This window comes from Ursus maritimus, unplaced genomic scaffold, assembly GCF_017311325.1.
Source record: "Ursus maritimus isolate PB19 unplaced genomic scaffold, ASM1731132v1 scaffold_29, whole genome shotgun sequence".
Classification (NCBI taxonomy): domain Eukaryota; kingdom Metazoa; phylum Chordata; class Mammalia; order Carnivora; family Ursidae; genus Ursus; species Ursus maritimus.
Genome location: NW_024425452.1, coordinates 2,387,109 through 2,408,748, shown reverse-complemented (window position 1 = coordinate 2,408,748; position 21,640 = coordinate 2,387,109). Strand labels below are relative to the sequence as shown.

The 21,640-nt window shown below is 43.4% G+C and overlaps 1 protein-coding gene across 1 annotated transcript in view; it reads right to left on the bottom strand.

Annotated features, from left to right (window-relative positions):
• The window catches only part of BICRAL (BRD4 interacting chromatin remodeling complex associated protein like), a 73,070-nt gene extending 54,793 nt beyond the window's left edge, over positions 1–18,277 (bottom strand). Inside the window, exon 1 of the mRNA XM_040643489.1 lies at positions 18,177–18,277. The gene's annotated coding sequence lies outside the window, so the exon portion shown is untranslated. The remainder of the gene's footprint in view (positions 1–18,176) is intronic.
• Positions 18,278–21,640: the final 3,363 nt, after the last annotated feature.

Below are 21,640 nucleotides of genomic sequence, written 5' to 3'. Positions count from 1 at the left end.
ACTACTATCCCAATTTTTACAGAGAATGTGAGATGCTTGTCCAACATTACAGAGTTTGTAAGTAGCAAGACAGAGGTTTGAACTCAAATCTCTAATTCCCAAGCTTGTGCTGCTTCTCATCTCTGTGGGTAGAAACATCATGATTTTTGGAAGGTTCGATTTCTAGAAACGTTTCCCATGCCAAAAGACAGCAATTGAGAATCTTAAAACATTTTCTCCCACAGCAAAAAACCTCACTATTCCATCAATTAAAATTCTACAATTTTAAATCAACTAGTTATATGGTATATTTGCTGAGAAAAGTGAAGCATATTATTCTAAACCGATCACTAGAAAAAGGTATGCATGAGTAGGGAGAAATATATTGGCCCTGGCCTGTAGAAAGGAGCTTTGGGAACACGGGCTGAGAGTAGCATTTTATAATCTTTTCCGTGTAGGACTGCAGGTAAAGGAGTGCTTTAAACAAAAAAGGATGGCAGGGTTCCATGAGGAAACTACTTTGGGAAATGCTACATATTATATATATTTCTTGGTAATTCACAATGCATATCAGACCTCTTGCTTTTTAAAACCCAGTGTTTCACATGTTAACTTTACCACAGAGCCCTCCTTTCTCCCCCAACTCCACCCCCAACACTTCTTAACTCCCGAAAGGTCTGGAGTAGCTCAGCTGTCCGACAGAAATGAGTCAGTGAGAACCACATATCTGATTTAAAATTTTCTAGTAGCCAAAACTTTTTTTTTTTTTTAAGATTTTTTATTTATTTATGTGACAGAGAGACAGCCAGCGAGAGAGGGAACACAGCAGGGGGAGTGGGAGAGGAAGAAGCAGGCTCATAGCAGAGGAGCCCGATGTGGGACTCGATCCCGGTACGCCGGGATCACGCCCTGAGCCGAAGGCAGACGCTTTAACGACTGCGCTACCCAGGCGCCCCATAGTAGCCAAAACTTTTTAAGTGTAATTAACTTTAATATATTTTATTTAGTCCAGAATATCCAAACAATATTTTGGACTAAATGAAAAATATTAATATAAATATATTAAAATTTTAATTTAATATTTATTTAATCATTCCAACATGTAATTAGTATAAAACTAATGAGTAGTTTACATCCTTTTTTTCATACAAAGTCTTTAAAATCTGACGTGGACTTTACACTTAGAGCATATCACAACTGATGCTAGTCACACTTCAAGTGCTGATGGCCATATATGGCTAGCAGCCACCAGGTTGGACAGTCCAGCCCTAGAGATGTTCACAGAATTTGGTACAGGTACAACACTGGCTTAGGGGGTCACTTCCCCTTGTTAGCTCTTATGGATAGCCACAAAGTGGAAATCTTTGAGAATTAAGAACAGCTAAAGTGGTATGAATATTTACCCTAATTATTTACATAGGGTTTCCCAGAAGTTTTGTTGGTGTTTTTTTTTTTTTTAACAGAAGGGAATGGAAGGAGGGGAGTGGCCATAACCCTAATTTTCACCAGAATATAACCCTGCCCGCCATACGTACATGTACAGATTTTAGTTTGAAATAAGAAAAAAAGTTGATCATTAGATAACCGTAGTCTAGCCATTGAACTAATCCTAATCTAAGAAACAAAATTAATGTTACACGCCTGTCACATATTTAAATACTTTAATATATGTTTCTAAAAGTAAGTGATTTCTGGCTCGGCGGGTAGAGCACGTGACTCGATCTGGGGTGGGGGGAGGGGGTGGGGGTGAGTTCAAGCGCCACGTAGAGCTAACTAAAAAAAATAAAGTAAAATAAAAATAAGTTATTTCTTTCTGTTTATGTAAAATGACCATAACTATTCCATGGGGGGAAAATCCAAATATAAATTATTTGAAAATAAAAGCAAGCAAACGATTTGTTAAAAAGAAACTAAAGCCGATGCTGAGAGCTTCCGGATCAGTTCTCACAGAAGCCTCACATCTGACTCATCCCCATTTTTATAAATGGGGCACGAAGACTTGCTCTTAGCCAGTGGTTCTCAACCACCTGGGGGCTTGTTTAAAACGCAAATTCTCACGCCCATCCAGACTTATTGGATCGGAAACTCGGGGGGTGTTCACCAAGCCGTCTGTGTAATTCTCATGTTCACTCCGGTTTGAGAACCACTAGACCAACACAGAACTAGTACTTAATCATCTGTTTAACTCCAAAAGCTGTATATCTTTTTTAAGAAGTTTTTTGGTTTTTTTCTGATGGGGGGGGGGTGTCTTGGGAATATCTGTGTGTGTGTGTGTGTGTGTGTGTGTGTAAAGTACACATAACATAAAATCTACCATCTTAACTATTTTTTTAAGATTTTATTTATTTGAGAGAGAGAGACGGAGTGAGCATGAGGAGGGAGGAGGGAGGAGGGAGGGGCAGAGGCAGAGGGAGAAGCAGACCCCCGCTGAGCAGGGAGCACGACACAGGGCTCAATCCCAGGACCCTGAGATCATGACCTGAACTGAAGGCAGACACTGAACCAACTGAGCCGCCCAGGCGCCCCCATCTTAACTATTTTTGTGTACAGTTCAGCGGTATTAAGTACATTCACGTTGCTGTGCAACTGCCTCCACCATCCATCTCCAGAAGTCTTCATCTGGAAAACCTGAAACTCCGTACACATTCAACACGAATTCTCCGTTCCGCTCTCCTCCCAGCGCCTGGCAACCACCACTGTACTTTCTGTCTCTATGAATCTGACTCCCCTAAGTACCTCATATAAACGGAAGCTAGAAATAGAATCTAGTTTCACTCAACCCCTACGACCACAGAAAGTTTGGAAAGTACAGAAGTGTATAAAGAGGAAAAAGAAGATAACTTATGACTCCACTGCCTAGAGGTGACTGCTATGGACTGAACTGTGTCCCTTCCAAAACTCATGTTCGAAACCCTAACCCCAATATGACTGTATTTGGGGACTGGGTCTTTAGGAGGTAACTGGGGTTAACCGAGGTCATAATGGTAGGGCCCTAATAGGATAAGGCTGGTGCTTTTTTTTTTTTTTTAAAGAGAGGGAGGGAGAGGAGGTCACGGGGGTGGGGCAGAGGGAGAAAGAGAGAGAATCTTAAGCAGACTTGCTTGCCCAATGCGGAGCCCAATTCGGGGCTCGTCCCAGGACCCTGAGATCATCGCCTGAGCCTAAATCAAGAATGGGATGCTTAACTGACCGAGCTACCCAGGTGCCCCAAGGCTGGTGCTTTTATGAGAATAAGAGACATTAGAGCTCACGTGAGGACACAGGGAGAAAACAGCTGTCTGCAAACAAGGAAGGGGGCCCTGCCCAGCCACCAAATTGGCTGGGACCCAGATCTTGGACTACCCAGCCTGTGAGAAAATAAATTTCGGTTGTTTAAGCCACCCATAAACCTATGGTATTTTGTTATGGCGTCCTGAGCTAATACCATGGAACATGCTTTTTCAGTCTTACATTTTTATATTTAAGGTATATTTTTATATGTAAATGAAATCAAAGCCCATATGCTTTTTTTCACTTTCCCAGCATTTTCTAAATCTGTGTTCTGCAGAATAGCGTTCAGCAGGACCTTAATTTTTGGCAGCTGGGTTTTAAAGTGACATCAGGTTTCTGCTGCTAAATTTCTCAGAGGCTTTTCTGTACTAAACTGGGAATATCAAGATGGGAACCTGTTGGATTTGATCTCTAGATGTTTGGGGGGAAACTCTGCATTACATCCCCTGCTGTTCTGATAAAAGCACACTACTGGACAACTTAATAGGAATTTCAAGGGGCAATGCCCAGTCTTGGAAGGAAATACTGGCTGACAGGAATAATTCACGTTAGACAAAAAGTCCATTTCATTTCCTAAAGGAACCATTCATTCACTGGTAGCAGACATATGTAATGAAACACTGCTTTAATGTTACTTTTTATAGCAATGATAATTTTAAACAGCAGTGATAGCTGAGACCCACATGGGTCAGGCACTGTGTAAATCTTTATATGCATGATCTCACTGGATCTATACAAACTTTCTTGGAATCCAGAGGGAGAAACTGGGCACATTCCCTCAGGGAGGTTATGTAATTTACTCAAAGACAGCACACAAAGGAAAACAGCAAGGGGTGGAACCCCGATCTGTCTGGTTCCAAAGCTATTATTAGCTACAATGCTCCTTTAAGTCGCGTCACTGCCTTGTTTGAAAACTTTTGATTTTTTTTTAACACGTAAGAGAAAACTTCATACTGTGACTTTGCATTTAGTGCATTTCACAAACTGATCCCAAAGTCCCTTCCCAGGCTTCCTTTCCCCACCCCCCCTTTCCTTTCTCTTTTACAAACTTCTCACTCCATCAGAGAACTTTCCTCACTGTCTTGCCCCTTTCTTACACTCCTCACCTAATTCAGTTCTTTCCCACCTAAATTCCTCCGCTTATGCCATCTTTTCATCGTCCACAAATTCCTCCAGGCTCCAGTTCAAGTTCCATTTCCTGTATGTAACCCTTGACTGCTCATTCCCTTATGCTCCACATACATCAAGAAAGCCCCTTGGCTACACCTCCGAAGTAGATCCAAAGTCCAACCATGTGCCAACTCCACTGCCATCTCCCCAATCCCAGCCATCATCATATCCCACCTGGTCTCTCTGCTTCCATTCTTTTACCCCCTACAATCTATTCTCATCCCAACCTCCTGAGTAATCCCTTTAAAACATAAGCCAAGGGGCCCCTGGGTAGCACAGACCACTAAGTGTCTGACTCTTGGTTTTGGCTCAGGTCATGATCTCAGGATCATGGGATGGGGCTCCACATCAGGCTCTGAGCTCAGCACGGAGTCTACTAAGGTTTCTCTCTCCCCCTCTCCCTCTGCACCAACCCGTGCTCATTTGTGCTCTTTCTCTAAAATAAATAAATCTTAAAAAAAAAAAAAAACAAAATATAACATAAGCCAAAGCCCTCCAATGAATCCCCACTTTCTTCACTGTAAAAACAAGTCCTTTTCTACGCTCAACCATGAATGCCTGCAATGCCCTATACAACTGCTCTTTCTGCCCCCAACCCCTCTGCCCTCCCTGATTCTATCCCTTGCTGACTTGCCATGCCCTGACCTCACCAGGGATGCTCATGTCTCAGGCCCTTTGCACTGGCTGCTCTCTGCCTGGAACGCCGTTCTTTCGGCTATCCCCAGACTTGCCCCTTACTTCAAGCCTCTGCTCAGATGATCCATGACCACCTTCCCATTCCCCAGCACTCTATATTTTCCTTATCTAGCTTTATTTTCTCTCCTATAACTTACTACAGTGTTTACCTGGGCTTATTGTCTGTCTTCCCATGAGAGCAGGGCCTTGGTCTTTTGTTCACTGAGGGATCTGGGAGCCCAGAATGGCACCTGGCCCAAATTACGTGCTCAGTAATTGCTGAATGAATGAATGCATGGATGCTCTCACACACTTCAAAGGCTCTCCTTTGCTCTCACTTGTACCACTCACTTGGCACTTACCATATACTGTTGTGTCTTTTTCTGGGTGCACCTACGATTCACCTAGCTAGATAATGTGTTCCTGTAACCTCTAAGTGCCCTCTATAAAATGAGCATTTAACAAATATTTGATGATGAAATATCAGTGCAGCGCTTTTTTTCTTTCAGAGGAGATACAGTAATATTTTTTCAAAAGATTCATTTTTGACATTCCATTTGGAAAAGAAACATTCTGGAAAGCAGTATAAGAAAAATTTAGAATATATACTTTTAAATTAATCTTAGAAGGATATAAGTATTTTACACACACACACACACACACACACACACACACACTAGCAAATCCATGTCATGCTCTGAAAGGAAAATACTTGCTTTGTGACTTTCACGGCATCTTAAAACCTGAAGACATTCTTGAGAGTCAAGCTCAAGGTAATGTTTTCAGAGTTAGGCAATATGAAACACAGAACATATTTTAAGTGAGAATTATGAGTTGGGAAATTACGTAACATGTGACAAAAATAAAAGGTTAGTGTCAAACAGGTTTTATGTCATTTTAAAAATCTAATGATAGTAGAAGTTCTAGCTGGGAGTACTTAACTGTAATGAAGAAAATGTGCTCTATAAAATAACTTGTCTAAATTTATATTATGCAGGTACTTAGAGAACTGAAGTATTCACTTACATGAACACTCTCTATATTGTGCATGTTGTGTTACATACACAACATGTGTGTTTCTGGAAACCTGTCGAGACAACTTTGTAACATTAGCTAAAGATCTTTTTCTCATCTTGACTGCAGCACTTGCACAATTCCTTCTGTGAGGGTTGGTGGGGAAGCTCTGTAAACAGACTTTTGCAGGACGTGCAGTAATTTCTTAATTGATTATATATGTCTAATTTAACTGTAAAACTTGAATATGGCCGTGCAAATGAAAAAAGCATATACAGTAATATACTAGTGCTCGGAAGATACCACCAAAAACATAAGCAAATTTTCTTTGGGGAGCATTAGGTGTTTCACATGGCATAATGTCAACTTTACATATCTAAGGATTTAAAGGTCCTCCCCACCCCCTTTCTTTCCAACACCATGGTTACCTAAATTTTATTTCTCTTTGTATTATTCTCTCTGGACATCTACTTTCAGATTGTCTTATCTAAACAATATATGCCGTAACAGAAAATAATATCATGTGCCGCATAAAGTCAGATGAATAAGTAAAACAGTTTTAAAATTTGAAAATAAAAAAAGCCATCTTGGAGGGAAGCAACTCCAAACATATCGAGTTGTAAATACTCATTTTATAAGTGTGATCACTACTAGAGAAAAGGGCTCCCATGGATTTCTCCAATCCTGAGATTCTCACAGATCTGGAGAATCAGAATACAAATAGGAAGAAAAAAGTGACCTATTTCTAAATATATTTCTTTGCACTTCTAGGAAATGCCAGAGTTAAAACAAATCTAAATATATCAGCATTCATTTTTATTTTAAGTCCTAGAAGAAATACTTCCAAATCAAAACCACACAAAAATCACTTTTACTCTCAGTAATCAGGAGAAAAAAAAATCTGATTTTTTTTGTGTGTGGGTAACAGTCTCTACATGGAAAGAGTTACTTCTAAATTTTAAGACATATCTTCACATTAAAAAAATCATCTAGTATTCTACTTCTTAGGTTACTTCCAGTTTAAAAAACTAAAACTTGCTCTAGAAAACTTTTCTTTGATGTGAATTCTAACTTTGTATGTAACAAATGTGTTTGTCAAACACGAAGATTTTAAATTTAATTTCTCAAGGGACACCTAGGTGGCTCAGTCAGTTAGGCACCTGCCTTTGGCTCAGGTCATGATCCCAGGGTTCTGAGATCGAGACCCGCATCCGGCTCCTTGCTCAGCGGGAAGGCCTGCTTCTCCCTCTGCCTGCCACTCCCACTGCTCATGCTCTCTCTCTGATAAAATAAATAAAAACTCTTTTAAAAAAATTTAATCTCCCAAAATGGCATCCAGGTTTCTCCAATTCTACCGTTTACTGAAAAATAATTTTTTTAGAAGATTTTATTTTTATTTATTTTTTTTAAAGATTTTATTTATTTATTCGACAGAGATAGAGACAGCCAGCGAGAGAGGGAACACAAGCAGGGGGAGTGGGAGAGGAAGAAGCAGGCTCATAGCGGAAGAGCCTGATGCGGGGCTCGATCCCTTAACGCCGGGATCATGCCCTGAGCCGAAGGCAGACGCTTAACCGCTGTGCCACCCAGGCGCCCCTAGAAGATTTTATTTTTAAGTACTTCTACGCCCAATGTGGGCTTGAACTCACGACCCTGAGATCAAAAGTCACATGCTCTACTGACTGAGCCAGCCAGGAGCCCTGAGAAATGATTTTTGGGGGGAAAAACAAAAACCCTATAAACCACCCTAATTTATTTTATATTCATAAAACTATCAGTTATACTTCACTGAAACTACACTTGTTCAACAAGTCTGACTTTTTCTTTAAATTCAGGGGAAATGATTAGGGCTTTAAAACTTATTGCTAAAAATACACTGATGGGAGTGGCCCTAACGTTGTAAAAAATTTCCTAGGAGCACTAAATAATTCTAAAATAAAAATTTAACCACAAAAGCTGATTTATCTTTTAAAAAATTACAAGAGTCATATCTGAAATATACTGCAAGCAACTTTTAAGGATGGTTGATTCTGAGACATATAATAGCCATCTTCTTACTCCTTAGTTATGGTCACAATATTTCAGTCCACATAACGAATTTTGAAATTCTCTCTGACGTGACACTTACCACAAGATTTTGAAATTCTTCATCTCCCCAGCTGAGGCTTCCCACTAATACGCAGTGCTAACACGCTGGTTCTCATTGGGCGAGGAGGACAGTTCTAGTTAGTACTCGCAGCCTTGCATGGAGAACTCACGCGCTACCTCCAACCGCTGGGTGAGCCCCACGAGGTTCAAGAGCTGCAGGCCAGCCCCGGTGAGCTCAAATCTACAGTGAGAACGCCTCATGATCTTTTACTACTGCTGCCTCTCAGGGCTCAGCTTTCTCGTGCTTTCTCGTACAGCCAAAAAGAAAAAAAATTTACTTCTGACACGTTATCTTACTGGCCACACTTAGTAAATACGGCCTACGTCCTGATCTACAGTATGGCCTCTTTAAAAGAACGTCTCCTTAAAGTGAACCACACTTTGCGCGTCTTAAATACTTTCTTCCCCAAATCTGTACTTCTAATTACTGTGCTTACATTGACATTCCAAGCAAGGGAACAACTTGAGCTGCACCATATCATCTTTAATTAAGGTCCTAAGTGTTCTCTTTTCTGATTAGGACTTTTTTTCAAGTGAAAGATATGATTCATAATCTCTGCTACCAAATATAGAGCTAAAATGGTCCCCATGTTTGACTCACCATACTATGCAAATAAAAACTGAATTATCTGCAGAAAGAGAATAATTGCTTTGACCCAGATAACTATCACCAGAAGAGACTCTTGGTTTTTGGGGTTTTTTTTAATCACAAGTTTTATTTATCCATTAAAACACTACTTTTTCCTTCTCCTCCTATTGAAATAATGGTCATCCAATTTTAAGATAAAATGTTCAGCAGGCAATCATCTGTAGATTAAATTTATACACAGGCTTAATACCAATGGCAAAACGTCTGATGCAGGGACCTACAGTATATATTCTGATCCCGCCTCCGACCCTTAGTAAAGCAACCTTGGATAAGTTATTCATCCTCGGTAAACCTGTTTCATTATCTGTAAAGTAGAGACAAAAACTACCTCCGGGGTTATTATGAGAATTTAATAATATTAAACACCCCTTAGGGCCTGAAATAATGTTAAGGTTTAACAAATACTATTTCTCTTTCCCCCCATTTTCTTCCTTGTGAAAATGTTTCAACTACAGCTCAGGACATAAAACATAATTTCTGATGATACAAGGAAGCATCCTGGATTTTGGTTGAATTGAGACAAGCCCTTTCTAAAAAGACAACACGTTGCACACCTCATTCCCTCACATTCTCACATTCGGGGTTTAAATTTCAGGTAATACAAGTGTTTAATGTGTTTGCAAGACAGCCAAAGAACCCACAAAACCAGAAAATGTTCAACTTTACAACTTTATTAAAAAGAAATTTATCATTAAGTCACAACCAGATAAATTAGAGTCGATGAGGATTAAGAGGAAGGGGAACCTGGGTTTAAGATCTGGTACAATGAGGTCTCAGGATCTTTTCCTGAGCGCAAGCACAAAGCCCCCAGCTGCTTGTCCCCAAGACCTCTTTCTTCCACTTTCCCATACAACATGTGGACCACCCCCTGAGCTCTCCTGAACTGCAAGCCATCCCCAACAGAGCCACAGGCTGGGCTCCCACCTCCACGAAGCAAGGTACCACATACGAGGTTTCCATTGTAAGGCCTTCCTTTAAAGTCCACATCCCACTCCTTTTCTGTCAGCTCTCCCACTTCCCCACACTCATTTAACAACCCCTCCCTTTCCGCCAGACCCCTCACTTACTGTAAATTCCACTTCTACTCTAGAACATTATGGACCACGGAGAGAACCACTCCTTGCAGACAGATCTGGTATGTTACTGAATTCACGTTGCCTCATGGCAACCAAGCACCATTTCTTTTGTCCATTTCCCCCCACAGCTGATACATTCCACAAATTTACTCCTCTCTCCTTAGATTCAAAGCCTTTTGTCTCTGCCCCTGACAATGACCTTGCTATCTTCTTGAAGACCACAGACATCTATTTTGAACCCTATCATTAACCCTGTTCTCCTTTTCTCTAATTTCACTTCACTGTTACTCTGTAGGTGCGTTGGGGAACAGAGGACCTTATGAAAAGGTGAATGACATCACTCAGAGGAAAGAATGCAGACGGAGGTTGAGGGGAGCACTACACACTTCCACTTGGTATTGTTCGAATCTTTTTTTTTTAAGATTTTATTTATTTGACAGAGAAAGAGAGAACGAGCAGGGGGAGAAGCAGGCAGAGGGAGAGGGAGAAGCAGGCTCCCCGCTGAGCAGGGAGCCCGATGTGGGGCTCAATCCCAGGACCCTGAGATCATGACCTGAGCCGAAGGCTGGCGCTTCACCAACTGAGCCACCCAGGCGCCCTGGTATTGTCTGAATCTTTATTTTATTTTAAAGATTTTGTTTATTTATTGGACAGAGAGAGACACAGCGAGAGAGGGAACACCAGCAGGGGCAGTGGGAGAGGGAGAAGCAGCCTCCCAGCAGAGCAGGGAGCCCGATGCGGGGCTGGATCCCAGGACGCTGGGATCATGACCTGAGCCGAAGGCAGATGCTTAATGACTGAGCCACCCAGGTTTGACTCTTTAAAAAATTATTTTCCATGGGGCGCCTGGGTAGATCAGTCGGTTAAGCATCTGACTCTTGGTTTTGGCTCAGGTCATGATCCCAGGGTCATGAGATTGAGCCCCAACTCAGGCTCCAGCTCTGTGCTCCTCTGCTTGAGACCCTCTCCCCTTCCCTCTCCCTCACGCTATGTGCATGCTCTCTCAAAACGAATAAAAATCTTTAAAAAATGATTTCCCCAGTACTTATTTTCTCCCTCCTTGCCCGTAATCTACTCATCACCCACAGAGATGAGAATGTATAAGGCACTGTAGGTCTCAACCTATCTGAAAAAACCTCCCCTTTGGTTCCTATCATTTTACTCTACCTGGGTTGTCGAACTAGTCAGCAAATGTTTATCGAGCGCCTGGCTTGTTTTAAATGCTACGCTGAAGGGTCAGAACAAGTCGGTGAACAGGGAAAGAAAAAATATAAGGTTTGTTGGTCCCACTCCAGAATTTCTAGGTGACTTCTGCACACACAAGATTGGGACCATGGTAAGTGGAGATGCTCTCAGCCTCAGGAATTTAAGATTTGATTTTTAAAGTTACTTTCTTCCACAGAAAATACAGTACTCTGCAAATAGTCCAAGGCAGTGTACAAATAACATCTGTACCTGCTACAAATGTTTCGAAGTCAACTCATTTTTATTGCGGTAAAATACACGATGTACCATCTTTAAGTGTGCGGCTAGGGGGCCTTCCGTCCATTCACACTGCTAAGCGGCTGCAGCCACTACCCGACTCCAGGATTTTTCATCAGCTCACACTGAGATTCTGTACTCATTAACTCATTTTTTATTAACCAAGAATGATCTTCATGGTTAACCTCATGGCCCCCACCCCCATTCTCTTCTCTTGCTTTCCTGGTACCCAGCGGACACTCCAAGGTTCCTCATTTTATTTGCCCCCTGCAACCACCTTCAGGTCCCTATCTTCTCTTTTCTTCTGTCACACTGGGGTGGGGGTGGGGCGCGACTCCAATTCTGGTCAAACCAATCTTGCCCTGCCTGCTTTTGGCTTCCCTTGTAAAAGGTGGATGTCACTGGCAGAAAACCACTCAACTAACTGGATCGACTGGTTTCAAATTCAGACCCGGGAGTCTGAATTCACAGACAGTCCTGTAAGCAGCAATCCCTACCTCGTTTCCCATTGACTTACTTCACAGTTCTGCTGTCCAAGGTGAGAAGTCCTTCTCACCTCAAACCATCCCCACCCCTCCTCCCTTAACTGCTGGCCTTGCCTAAGACTTCACTGAGAACACAGAACGTAAAGCTCTGTCTTCTACCCCCACCTCAACACGTCCTTGCACTGTGCCCATATTCTCTGCCTTCTCTCCTGCTACTCAGAAAGTTGTTTTGCTCCCACCAAAGGCAAATCCTCTTCTTGTGTTTTGAAGAGCTTCTCATCTTAAGAATTCCTTTGGTAGTATTCTCTCTCTTCTGCGTTAGTCTCTCCCTCCCTATTAGATATTCTGATTAGTCTATTTAAAAACGCTCTTCTAGGGGCACCTGGGTCGTGCAGTTGTTAAGCGTCTGCCTTCAGCTCAGGGCGTGATCCTGACGTTCTGGGATCGAGCCCCACATCAGGCTCCTCCACTAGGAGCCTGCTTCTTCCTCTCCCTCTCCCCCTGCTTGTGTCCCCTCTCTCGCTGGCTGTCTCTCTCTGTCAAATAAATAAATACAAATCTTTAAAAAAATAAAATAAAATAAAATGCTCTTCTATTCCCCATCATTTAAAAAGCACGTCTTTGACCCCACCTCACTCTCCAGCCACTGCTGTGCTGTCGTTCTTTTCACAGCGAAACTTCCCCAACAAGTGGGGTCCATTCACCTCACCTCATCCCATTCTTAGTGCATTCCAATTTGGCTTCCAACCCCATTTGCCACAGAAACTACTTGTCAAACAGCCACCTCCATGTTGCCAAATCCTAGTGGTCACTTCTTTATCCTCATGTTCTCAGCAGCATTTGGCAGAGACCATTCCCTCCTTCTTGAAAAGAATAATCCACTCTTCCACTTTCATGGCTAAAACTTCTGTCTCTTTTGCCCAATTCTGAGCCACTAGAAGTGTTTTATGGTTTGATTTAAGGCTTCTAGGATCACAAATGATCTCGACCAGTTCCGCGCATACCATCTGTATTGCTAGTGACTCCCACAATTGAAGTCACTTCTATCAGTCCAATTTGAATACCCACTGCCTACCTGACTTTTCATTTGGATGTCTTGCAAGTGTTTCAAAAACGTAACAGGTTCCACATGGAGCTCGTTACCCACCCCTCCCTACCTGTTCTTCCAGTCTTCTCCAACCAGCAAATGGCGCCGTCAGCCACTAAGGCTTAGGCTAGAACCCTGAAGGCTCTCTTGACTCCTTCCTGTCTCCACAGCCAAACCATTTAGTAAATACTTCTGATTCCACCTCCAAAACATATCTGGAACCCACCATCCACTTTGCTCCATCCCCACTGCCACTGTTTTTGCCTAAGATACCATCAATCTTGAGCTGGCCACTGCAACAGCCTAACTCCCCTCTCTGCTTCCTTCCTTGCTCCACAGAACGGCAGTGATCTTTAAAACCCAAAACATCACTGCCCTGATGAAAGCCCTTTAATAGCTTGTCACTTTGAATAAAATAAGACCCCAAACTCCTGGTACAGCCTAATACAGGAAGCCCCAGAGGATCTCTCAACTTCCGTCTCATTCCATTCTCCTCTTGCCTCTCTCTGTTCCAACACTCATGCCCTTCCGGGCCTTCCAGGTCTTTGCATTTGTTCACAGGCTAGCGTTGTCTCCCCAGCTTCTCACACAGCTAGCACAAGCTCATGTTTCAAGCCTCAGTTCAAATATCACCTCTTCAAAGGGATGTGCCTTGACTCTCACTAGCCAAAACAGCCATGCCCCATAGCACGCCCTTTTAGATCTACCAACTTATTAGCTTTTTACAATTTTTCTTAATCTGTAATTATCTTGATTATTGGTGTTTAACTTATTTCCTATCTTCCCCACTATAAATTCCATGAAGGCAGAGATCTTGCCTGTTTTGAATTCCACCAAAGGCTTGCTTTATTTATTTATTTATTTATTTATTTATTTATTTATTTATTTATTTTTAACGTAAACTCTACATCCAATGAGAGGCTTAAACTCACGACCCCAAGACCAAGAGTCGCATGCTCTACCGACTGAGCCAGCCAGGTGCCCCCATTAAAGGCTACTTTAAAATACAGAAGCTATACCTCCTGTCTAAGCCAGGTTTATTTTAGATTTCCCCTCCTTTCAAGCTTTATTGGATTTTAGTTCAAGAATATAATTGCTTTGGCATTTACCGTGAAACACAAAGGGAGAGAAAACACACAGGACAGTCAAAGCCTAGACCTCCACCTGCCTACTGATCTAGACTGGACGTGGACTGCACACAGGTATTCAACAGCTGTTTTTTTTTTTTTTTAATGATTTTTTATTATATTATGTTAGTCACCATACAGTACATCCCCGGTTTCCGATGTAAGGCTCGATGATTCATTAGTTGTGTATGACACCCAGTGCACCATGCAATACGTGCCCTCCTTACTACCCATCACCGTCAACAGCTGTTCTTTATAAAAATTTTCAAATGTGGAAGGGAAGAGAAATGTAGACATATGCAAAGATAATATAATTTCGTCATCTGCATCAAAAACCAAAGTTTTTAACCATTCCCCCTAGCAATTACTAAACACAACAGTGATTTGAGAATAAAGAAAGGAAAGCACAAAAGATATGGTTCTTGCTCCAGAGAAGTTAATGATTTCATCACTGACTTGGTTCTTTTTGGTCAGGTCAGCTATTCATCAAGTGCTCTGGATGTTTCTTTCTGACCGTCTGTGTCCTGTATGCATACTCTGTTCTTGAAAGGGTCTCATGTTTAGAATGATTTCACCATCTTACTTCCCAAAACACAAAAGATACCGTCACAATTCAAAATTCTGAAAAGAATCCTTTCTTTCAAGGATTTACCTCTAGTTTTTTTTCCCCCAGGGTCTTTTCTACCCTATTCCTAATTTCTATCTCAATCCTAGATTCGGTTCTATTTTTGTTGCACAGCTGTCTGGACTAAACTAGATGGCCCAGCTGGACCTAGACGCCTGTGTGTTATATAACTTCTCAGCAGAATGAGATGTACTTGTGAATATGCAGAGATTTTAAAGTCTTAGAATAGCTAAACCTTCTCTCTGTAAGAAAATAGTTTTAGTAATTTGATAAATGGCAGCTAGAGGAGAAAAATAAATGTGAGAATGAGCAATAAACTGCTGAAACTCAAAATGATATGGGCCTCAAGTCTCACACTCCAATTCAAAAAAGAGCCAGCAGCACAACACGGAGTGTAATACAGCGATATTCCAAATGTGCATCTGTCACAGTGGAATCACCTGGAGAGATTTAGAATAACAACTCCCACAGTCAGATTTAGGGGATGCAGGGTGGGCCAGAACTTCAAAACTGGGAGTTAGGGGAATCGGAAAGTTGAAAGTCAGAAGCTTGAAAGTGAGATTGCCTAACACACTAGATGTGTTGAACACACACACACACACACACACACACACACACCCAACCGGCCTTAACAGATAATGGGGAAAAAAGGGATGTTACAAATCTATGTTTAAAAGTATCTCCCCCCCGTTTGCTTCTGAAACTCAGATTTGGACACCACAGCCGTGGAGCCAAGAACACGGCTTTTGGGATCCAATGTCAATTCTACCATTTAAAACAGCAAGACCTAGAACAATTTGTGTATCTGGGCGAACTAGTTCCTCCTCTGGTATAAACAGATAATAAAATCAATATTGCAAGACTGATATACATAGGAGTTAAATAAAGCACCAGGCACATACATACAACAGTGTCCAATATACGGTAGGTCTTATTAAGGCATCTAAAACAGCCACTATATATATTGTGTTTATAAGCACAAGGACACACCTACTGGTGCCACTATGTTACTTTTAGCCACTGGAAATTAACTACTTACTTTCCATCTCTGTGGACTAGAGAGCTCAGTTTTAGGGACTTGTTTCCTCCTCCCAATAATCTTTTCAGTAACAACTGAAAACAGTTAAACCCCCCCCACATGTCCTCATACAGAGCTCCAATAGGACAGATACATACTTGTATGGGTGATTTTAAGGAAACACTTTAGGGAGTCAGGGAACTGAGAAGCCTTATTATGTTGAGACAGAGCAGACACAAAACAATACAGGGCTTTTTTAGAAAGGGAAAGGGGAAAAAAGTCTCAGTTTCAAAGCGAGTTTAATTTTTCAGATCAGAGTTCTAACAAACTGTTCTAAGTCGCTACTACTTGGAATAATTAAGATGAAAGCCAACAAGATGTTTCAAATCACTGGAACCCATAAGCTTCCCACAGTTTGACCATATCAATGTCTCCCCAAAGTTGTTTTATAATAAAGCAATTAAAGAAAGAAAACTAAGGTAGGGTGCCTACAGAGAACCGTGTCACTAGAAGGCAGACACTGTCCTCGACTTTTTCTTGCAAATTTGTACCCTGGTTTGACTCTACTCTTGAAAACTAATTGGAAGAGGATGAAGCGAAAGCCTCCATGCCCTGCCCCCAGCCAGGTCGGGGAAGACAAAGCCGTCCAGTTTTAGACCCTAGGAGAGAGGACCAGAACCCCCCTCACCTCCAGTTTTGACCGAAGGGGGATGCGGGCTCAGAGAGGGAACCCACCAGCTGCAAGGCCCGACCCCCAGCCCACTTCTTCCCGCGAACACAAGAGCTGCGGAGCAAGGCACCGCCGCCCCGGCCCCTTCCCGCTCGGACCCGGCCGCCTCGTCCTTTGGGTCTGGGGAAGACCAAGGCTACGCGGGCTCGGCAGCCCGGCCCCATTTACAGAATCCCACACCCTGAGCGTAGCTCCCGGTTGCCCCCAACCTCCCCGCGCCCCGGCCGGCGAAACGTCCACGAAGGGCGCCGCCCGCGCCGCCAGGGAAGATGGCGCCCGCGGAGCAACTGCGCCACCAGCCCTGGCGACGGGCCAGGCCCAGCGCCATCTTAGCGCCTTCCAGCCGCACCCCCCCCCCAAAGATCCCGCATTCGGGGCGACTCGGGGGGGCGCGAACCGCGTCGGGCCCGCGCGCTCTCGGCCAAAATAGTGCCGCTACGGCCTCTAGTCTCTTCGGCTCGGCCGCGCGGGCCTGGCAAGAGGCCCCTGGCTGGGCCGCGGGTCCTCGGCGCGGCGCGAGAGCTCGTCCGGCCCGGCCGCGGGTCGTCGGCGGAGCTTCGGAGCCAGGCGGCGAGGCGAGGGAAGGGCCAGTCTGCCGGCGGGCGCGCGCCGGTCGCCCGGCCGGACCGGGCCCGGCTGGGGCGGGCGGCCGGCTCCGAGCTCTCGCCGCGGCCGCCCGCAGGAGCGGCGGGAAGGAGGAAGCCAGGATGAAAAAAGAAACCCGGTCTCCGCCGCCGCCTCTCTCCCCACCCTCTCCCCTCCCCCTCCCGAGACGCGGGGTCCATTTTGCCGAGAAGAAAGAAAATGCGATTCACACCCAAGAGCTGCCGAGAGAGAAAAGAAATGAGGAGGGGAAAACCGAGGGGAGGAGATTGGAAAAGCTTATTTTTCTTCCTCGCCCGCCGTCACTCCTGGCCCTCCCTGCCCCCTGCTCGCGGCCTTGCCGCGCCGTCCTCCCCTCGCCGAGCCCCGCTCCCTCCTTCCCGGCTCCCGGCGGCTCCGGGGGGCGGAAAACACACTCACACTCGCTCACACAACTAATTTTAAACCGGCTCAATCAATGAGTCATTAAAAGGCTTCCCTCCCCTCTCCTCCCCACCACCCACCGCCACGCCACCCCCCTTCCCAGGCTCTCCCTCTCCCCGCTCCAGAAATTTGCATCCGCGGAAAGGGAAAAAAAAAAAAAAAAGGCGCCGGGGCCCCCACCCCGCCGAGGCGCCCCCAGCCCGGCCCCGCCGCCCCCTGCCCGCCCGCGCCCCCGCCCCAGACACTGAACTTGGTCTTCCCGGGGCCCGGGCGGCGCTGGGAAAGGCATAAACACTCGATTCCCCTTTTCTCCGTGTCCATTAAACATCCACCCACCACCACCATCACCCACCCACAAACCCACCCCCCCCCAAAAAAAAACACAGCCTTAGCCAATAGCTCTCTGGGCTGAAACCTAATATCCTGGTTTTGGCAACTCGGTGTTTAATTTGCTCCTCTTTCTTTTCTGTCTGTCTGGAGATAGATCTCCAGCCCCCCCTCCCTCGCTTTTCCCCTCCCCGAAGGAAAGAGGCAGAGGAAGGAGGTTGTGTGTGTTTTTTTTTTCTCCTTGAAATTTTTATCACAAAATTATAATACACTCAAAGGGAAACTCACCGTCATGAAAAAGCAGTGCCTTGTCAACGGGGTTTCTGCGCCATCGCACCAGGGGCGGCGGCGGCGGCGGCGGCGGGCGCGGGGCGCGGGGCGCGGGCGCGGGAGCTCCCGGCCGAGCGGCGCCGGCCACACGCGCTCCGCTCTCTCTCTCGCTCACCCCCGCGCCGGGCGGCGGGCGCCCGCTCCCCGCGCCCGCCCGGCCTTCATGCTCTGCGCCCGGGCAAACCGCTCGCCTGCTCGTCTACCTCCAAACTTCGGTTCTCGCCTAGCAAAAAATGTGGAGATTAGGGTTTTTTTAATTAAAAAAAAAATTTTTTTTTTCAAAAATCAAGCTCCCAAGCTGTCAATTCTGTTTCCTTTGGGATTCTTTTTAACTTCAGAAATGTACTGGTTTATTCAAGAAACAGGTTTATTTGGCTTTTTTTTTTTTTTAAGGTCTACAAGATGCGTTCTATTCTCTGCAGGCGCCCTGTATACACACACACACACACACACACACACACACACACACACACTCCAGTTTTATCTCGACGGGGGATGGGGCGCCGGGGGTTAAAAACAAAAAACACAGTATTTGTTTAGAACTCTGATTAGAATCAGTAAATACCTTTTTTGCATATGCTTTTTTTAAAAGTAAAAACACTTTTACTTAGTTATTTGGCAAATAACTGATTCATGCTAACTTTTAAATGTACTAGGCTTTCCTTTGCAACACCCTCTCTTTCCATTCCAGAATGCTGTGAAACCTTATCTGTGACATCTGTAAGTCAGCACTAAAAAGAACAGAAAACAAAACAAAACACAACTTTAGCGGCCAAGATGAAGGTGAGGAGCTGATTAAGTCACTGGAAACATCCAATTCCTATTGCCTTCTCTTTATGTAGATATCCTTTATCACCACCAATATTCCAAAAATGTGGAATTTCATCACGTGATCCCCAGTCTCAAAAAGGGAGCTACCCAATCTTTTAACACTCTTTGATGCAAGCATATAATTACCACCCGGTTTTAATCTCAAATCTCAAATTGTTGAGAGGTCTCCATAAACCATCTAGCCCTCAGAGCGCTTATGTAAACGTTAATTACCATAGTGTGGATTGGGAGGGGTGCCTTTGTGTCTAGGTTAATTGTATTTACTTTTCCTGTAAATGCCCAAGAAAATATAGTGAGGGTCTTGTTATCTTTTAAATAAACACCAAGGGCAGGTAAAAGATGAATTGTATAAGAATGTGACTCAGATTTTAAAAAACTACATATGTAAGCTCCAGAAATCTTCTAAAATTATTTTAAATTAGTTTGTAATACATACAGCAGTGGGAGTCCTGCTGATAAACAGCATGTTCAGACCCATGTCCCCCAGGTATTTGGTGAGTTTTAAATCAAGTTATCTCTAGATTTAAATTATTAAAGTGAAATTGTTTAGTTTCTATATCCCCTTAGATCTAAAAAACACAATAGTGGTACACCTTGTTTGCTTTTATAAGGATACTGTAACTATACTGTATTGCCCAAGATAAGTATGTCAAGGTTGGCATACAATGTTGTCATATTCAAGATAGAAAATCTTTTTAAAAAACAAACCATATCTTGCTCTAGTAACAGCTGCTCTGTCATTCACAATGTACGCTTTGTATTTGGACATGCCTTAAAAATATATTCAGTGATTTAGTATCACATAGTATCATCGAGGTGTTTTCTCAGAAAATGTGCTTCACATTCAGCCAAGGCCTTCCTGGAACAGTAGTCTTTGCATAAATTAACATATTTCTCCACACTTGACAGTTGGACCAACCAGTTTTCTAATTGGCTTGGGAAATTTTTAAACATGTTTTAAAGTGCTCTTGGATTGGCTGAAATTTAATTATAATACCCATTTCGAAGAATTACATTTCAAAAGAGTTCATGGATTATTCATTGCAATTAGGACCTACCAAGCAAGTTATACAGCTGTTGTTTCACAGCTCCAATGAAATATTAATGGTTTTCAGAAAGCTATTCTCCCAAGTCACCCAAAACCCCAAAGACACACAAATTTGACTTTGACAGATCACCAAACAAAACTGAATTTATATACTTATAATAAAGAGTATAGGGCATTGCAGGATTTTTAAAAGAATGTCCAAATATAAGAGCACTGACATTTCCTGGATGCCTACTAACCACCTAGGTGCTTATATATGTTATCGGATGAACCTTCCCACAAACCGGTAGAATAAGGTTTAATCAGACTGACTTTGCAGCTGAGGCTCCCCATGGTTTCGGTAATTTGCCTGATGTCATCAGTCTAATACGGGGTGGTGAGGGAGCCCAAGTCAGGTTGATGCTAAAACTCACCCTCTTCAAGGCCTGAAAAGGATCTTGGGAACAAGCAGTCCTCCCTGTTTTAATATAAACAGAGTTCAGTACTGTGGCTAGGCAGACGGGACAACTGTCTAATTTGTGACGACCTACTTTGAGAATGCCAGCTGCCGAATCTAATTTTAAATTTTGGGGCGTGTTGCAAAATCCTGGGACAGCAGTGGGGAGAACCGCAGATTCACCAGACACCATCAAAACTGACATTACTTAATACTATAACAAAACAAAAGCTGCTTTATTTTTTCCCATGTGATTAAAAAAATTTTTTAAATAAGGGATATGCCTTTGTACATAAAATTTAAAATTATGGTTTACCTAAACAGGATTTTGGTATCCGAATACGAGATCAGGAAACTTTTTAAGAGGAAACGTCTTAAAATGGTTTGATTGTACACAAGTAACTTTAATAGTATTGCCTGTAATTTAATTATGTACGATTGAAATGGTCATTCCTATGGTTCCCATCTGCGTGTGTGACTCAGAACGAAAGAAGGGCAAGCGGACACACATACACACAAAAAAGGAAGTAATTAAATTATAATTGAAATGTTCTAGCATGTGTTTGGGCGTCCAAATAAACAGGCCCAATGACTACATAACACCAGTCGAAATATATCTGTTTTCTGTCTTTTCCCTCCGTAAGTTCCCCTTGGTTGGTGGGCCATTCTCGGACAGGGAGGAAAGCAGATGCTGAGATTAAGTGGTGATGCACGTGACCAGATGTGCCCCCATCACGGAAACACCAAAATATACCAGATGAGTTAGTAAATGCTCTGTATAGTGTATGTGAAATAAAAATGGAAAAATCGCCAATGTGCATAAAGAAGGTATATACCTTTATTCGTACTCTGGAGGTACTTACACTCTGGGGTTTAAGTGCACTAGCTCTGTACGCAGGCTGACCTGGGTTCAAATCCCATCTTTGTCACAACCAGGTGTGTGGCTTTGGGCAACTCACTTTACCCTTCAGAGCCTCAACTTCCTCATCTATAAATCGGGGTAATTATAATTATGCTTGAGTTATTTTAAGGATTCAGGAACTAGTGCATGCAAAATGTTTAGCAAGGTACCTGAAACAGGACAGGTCACAGTATTTAGCTAATATT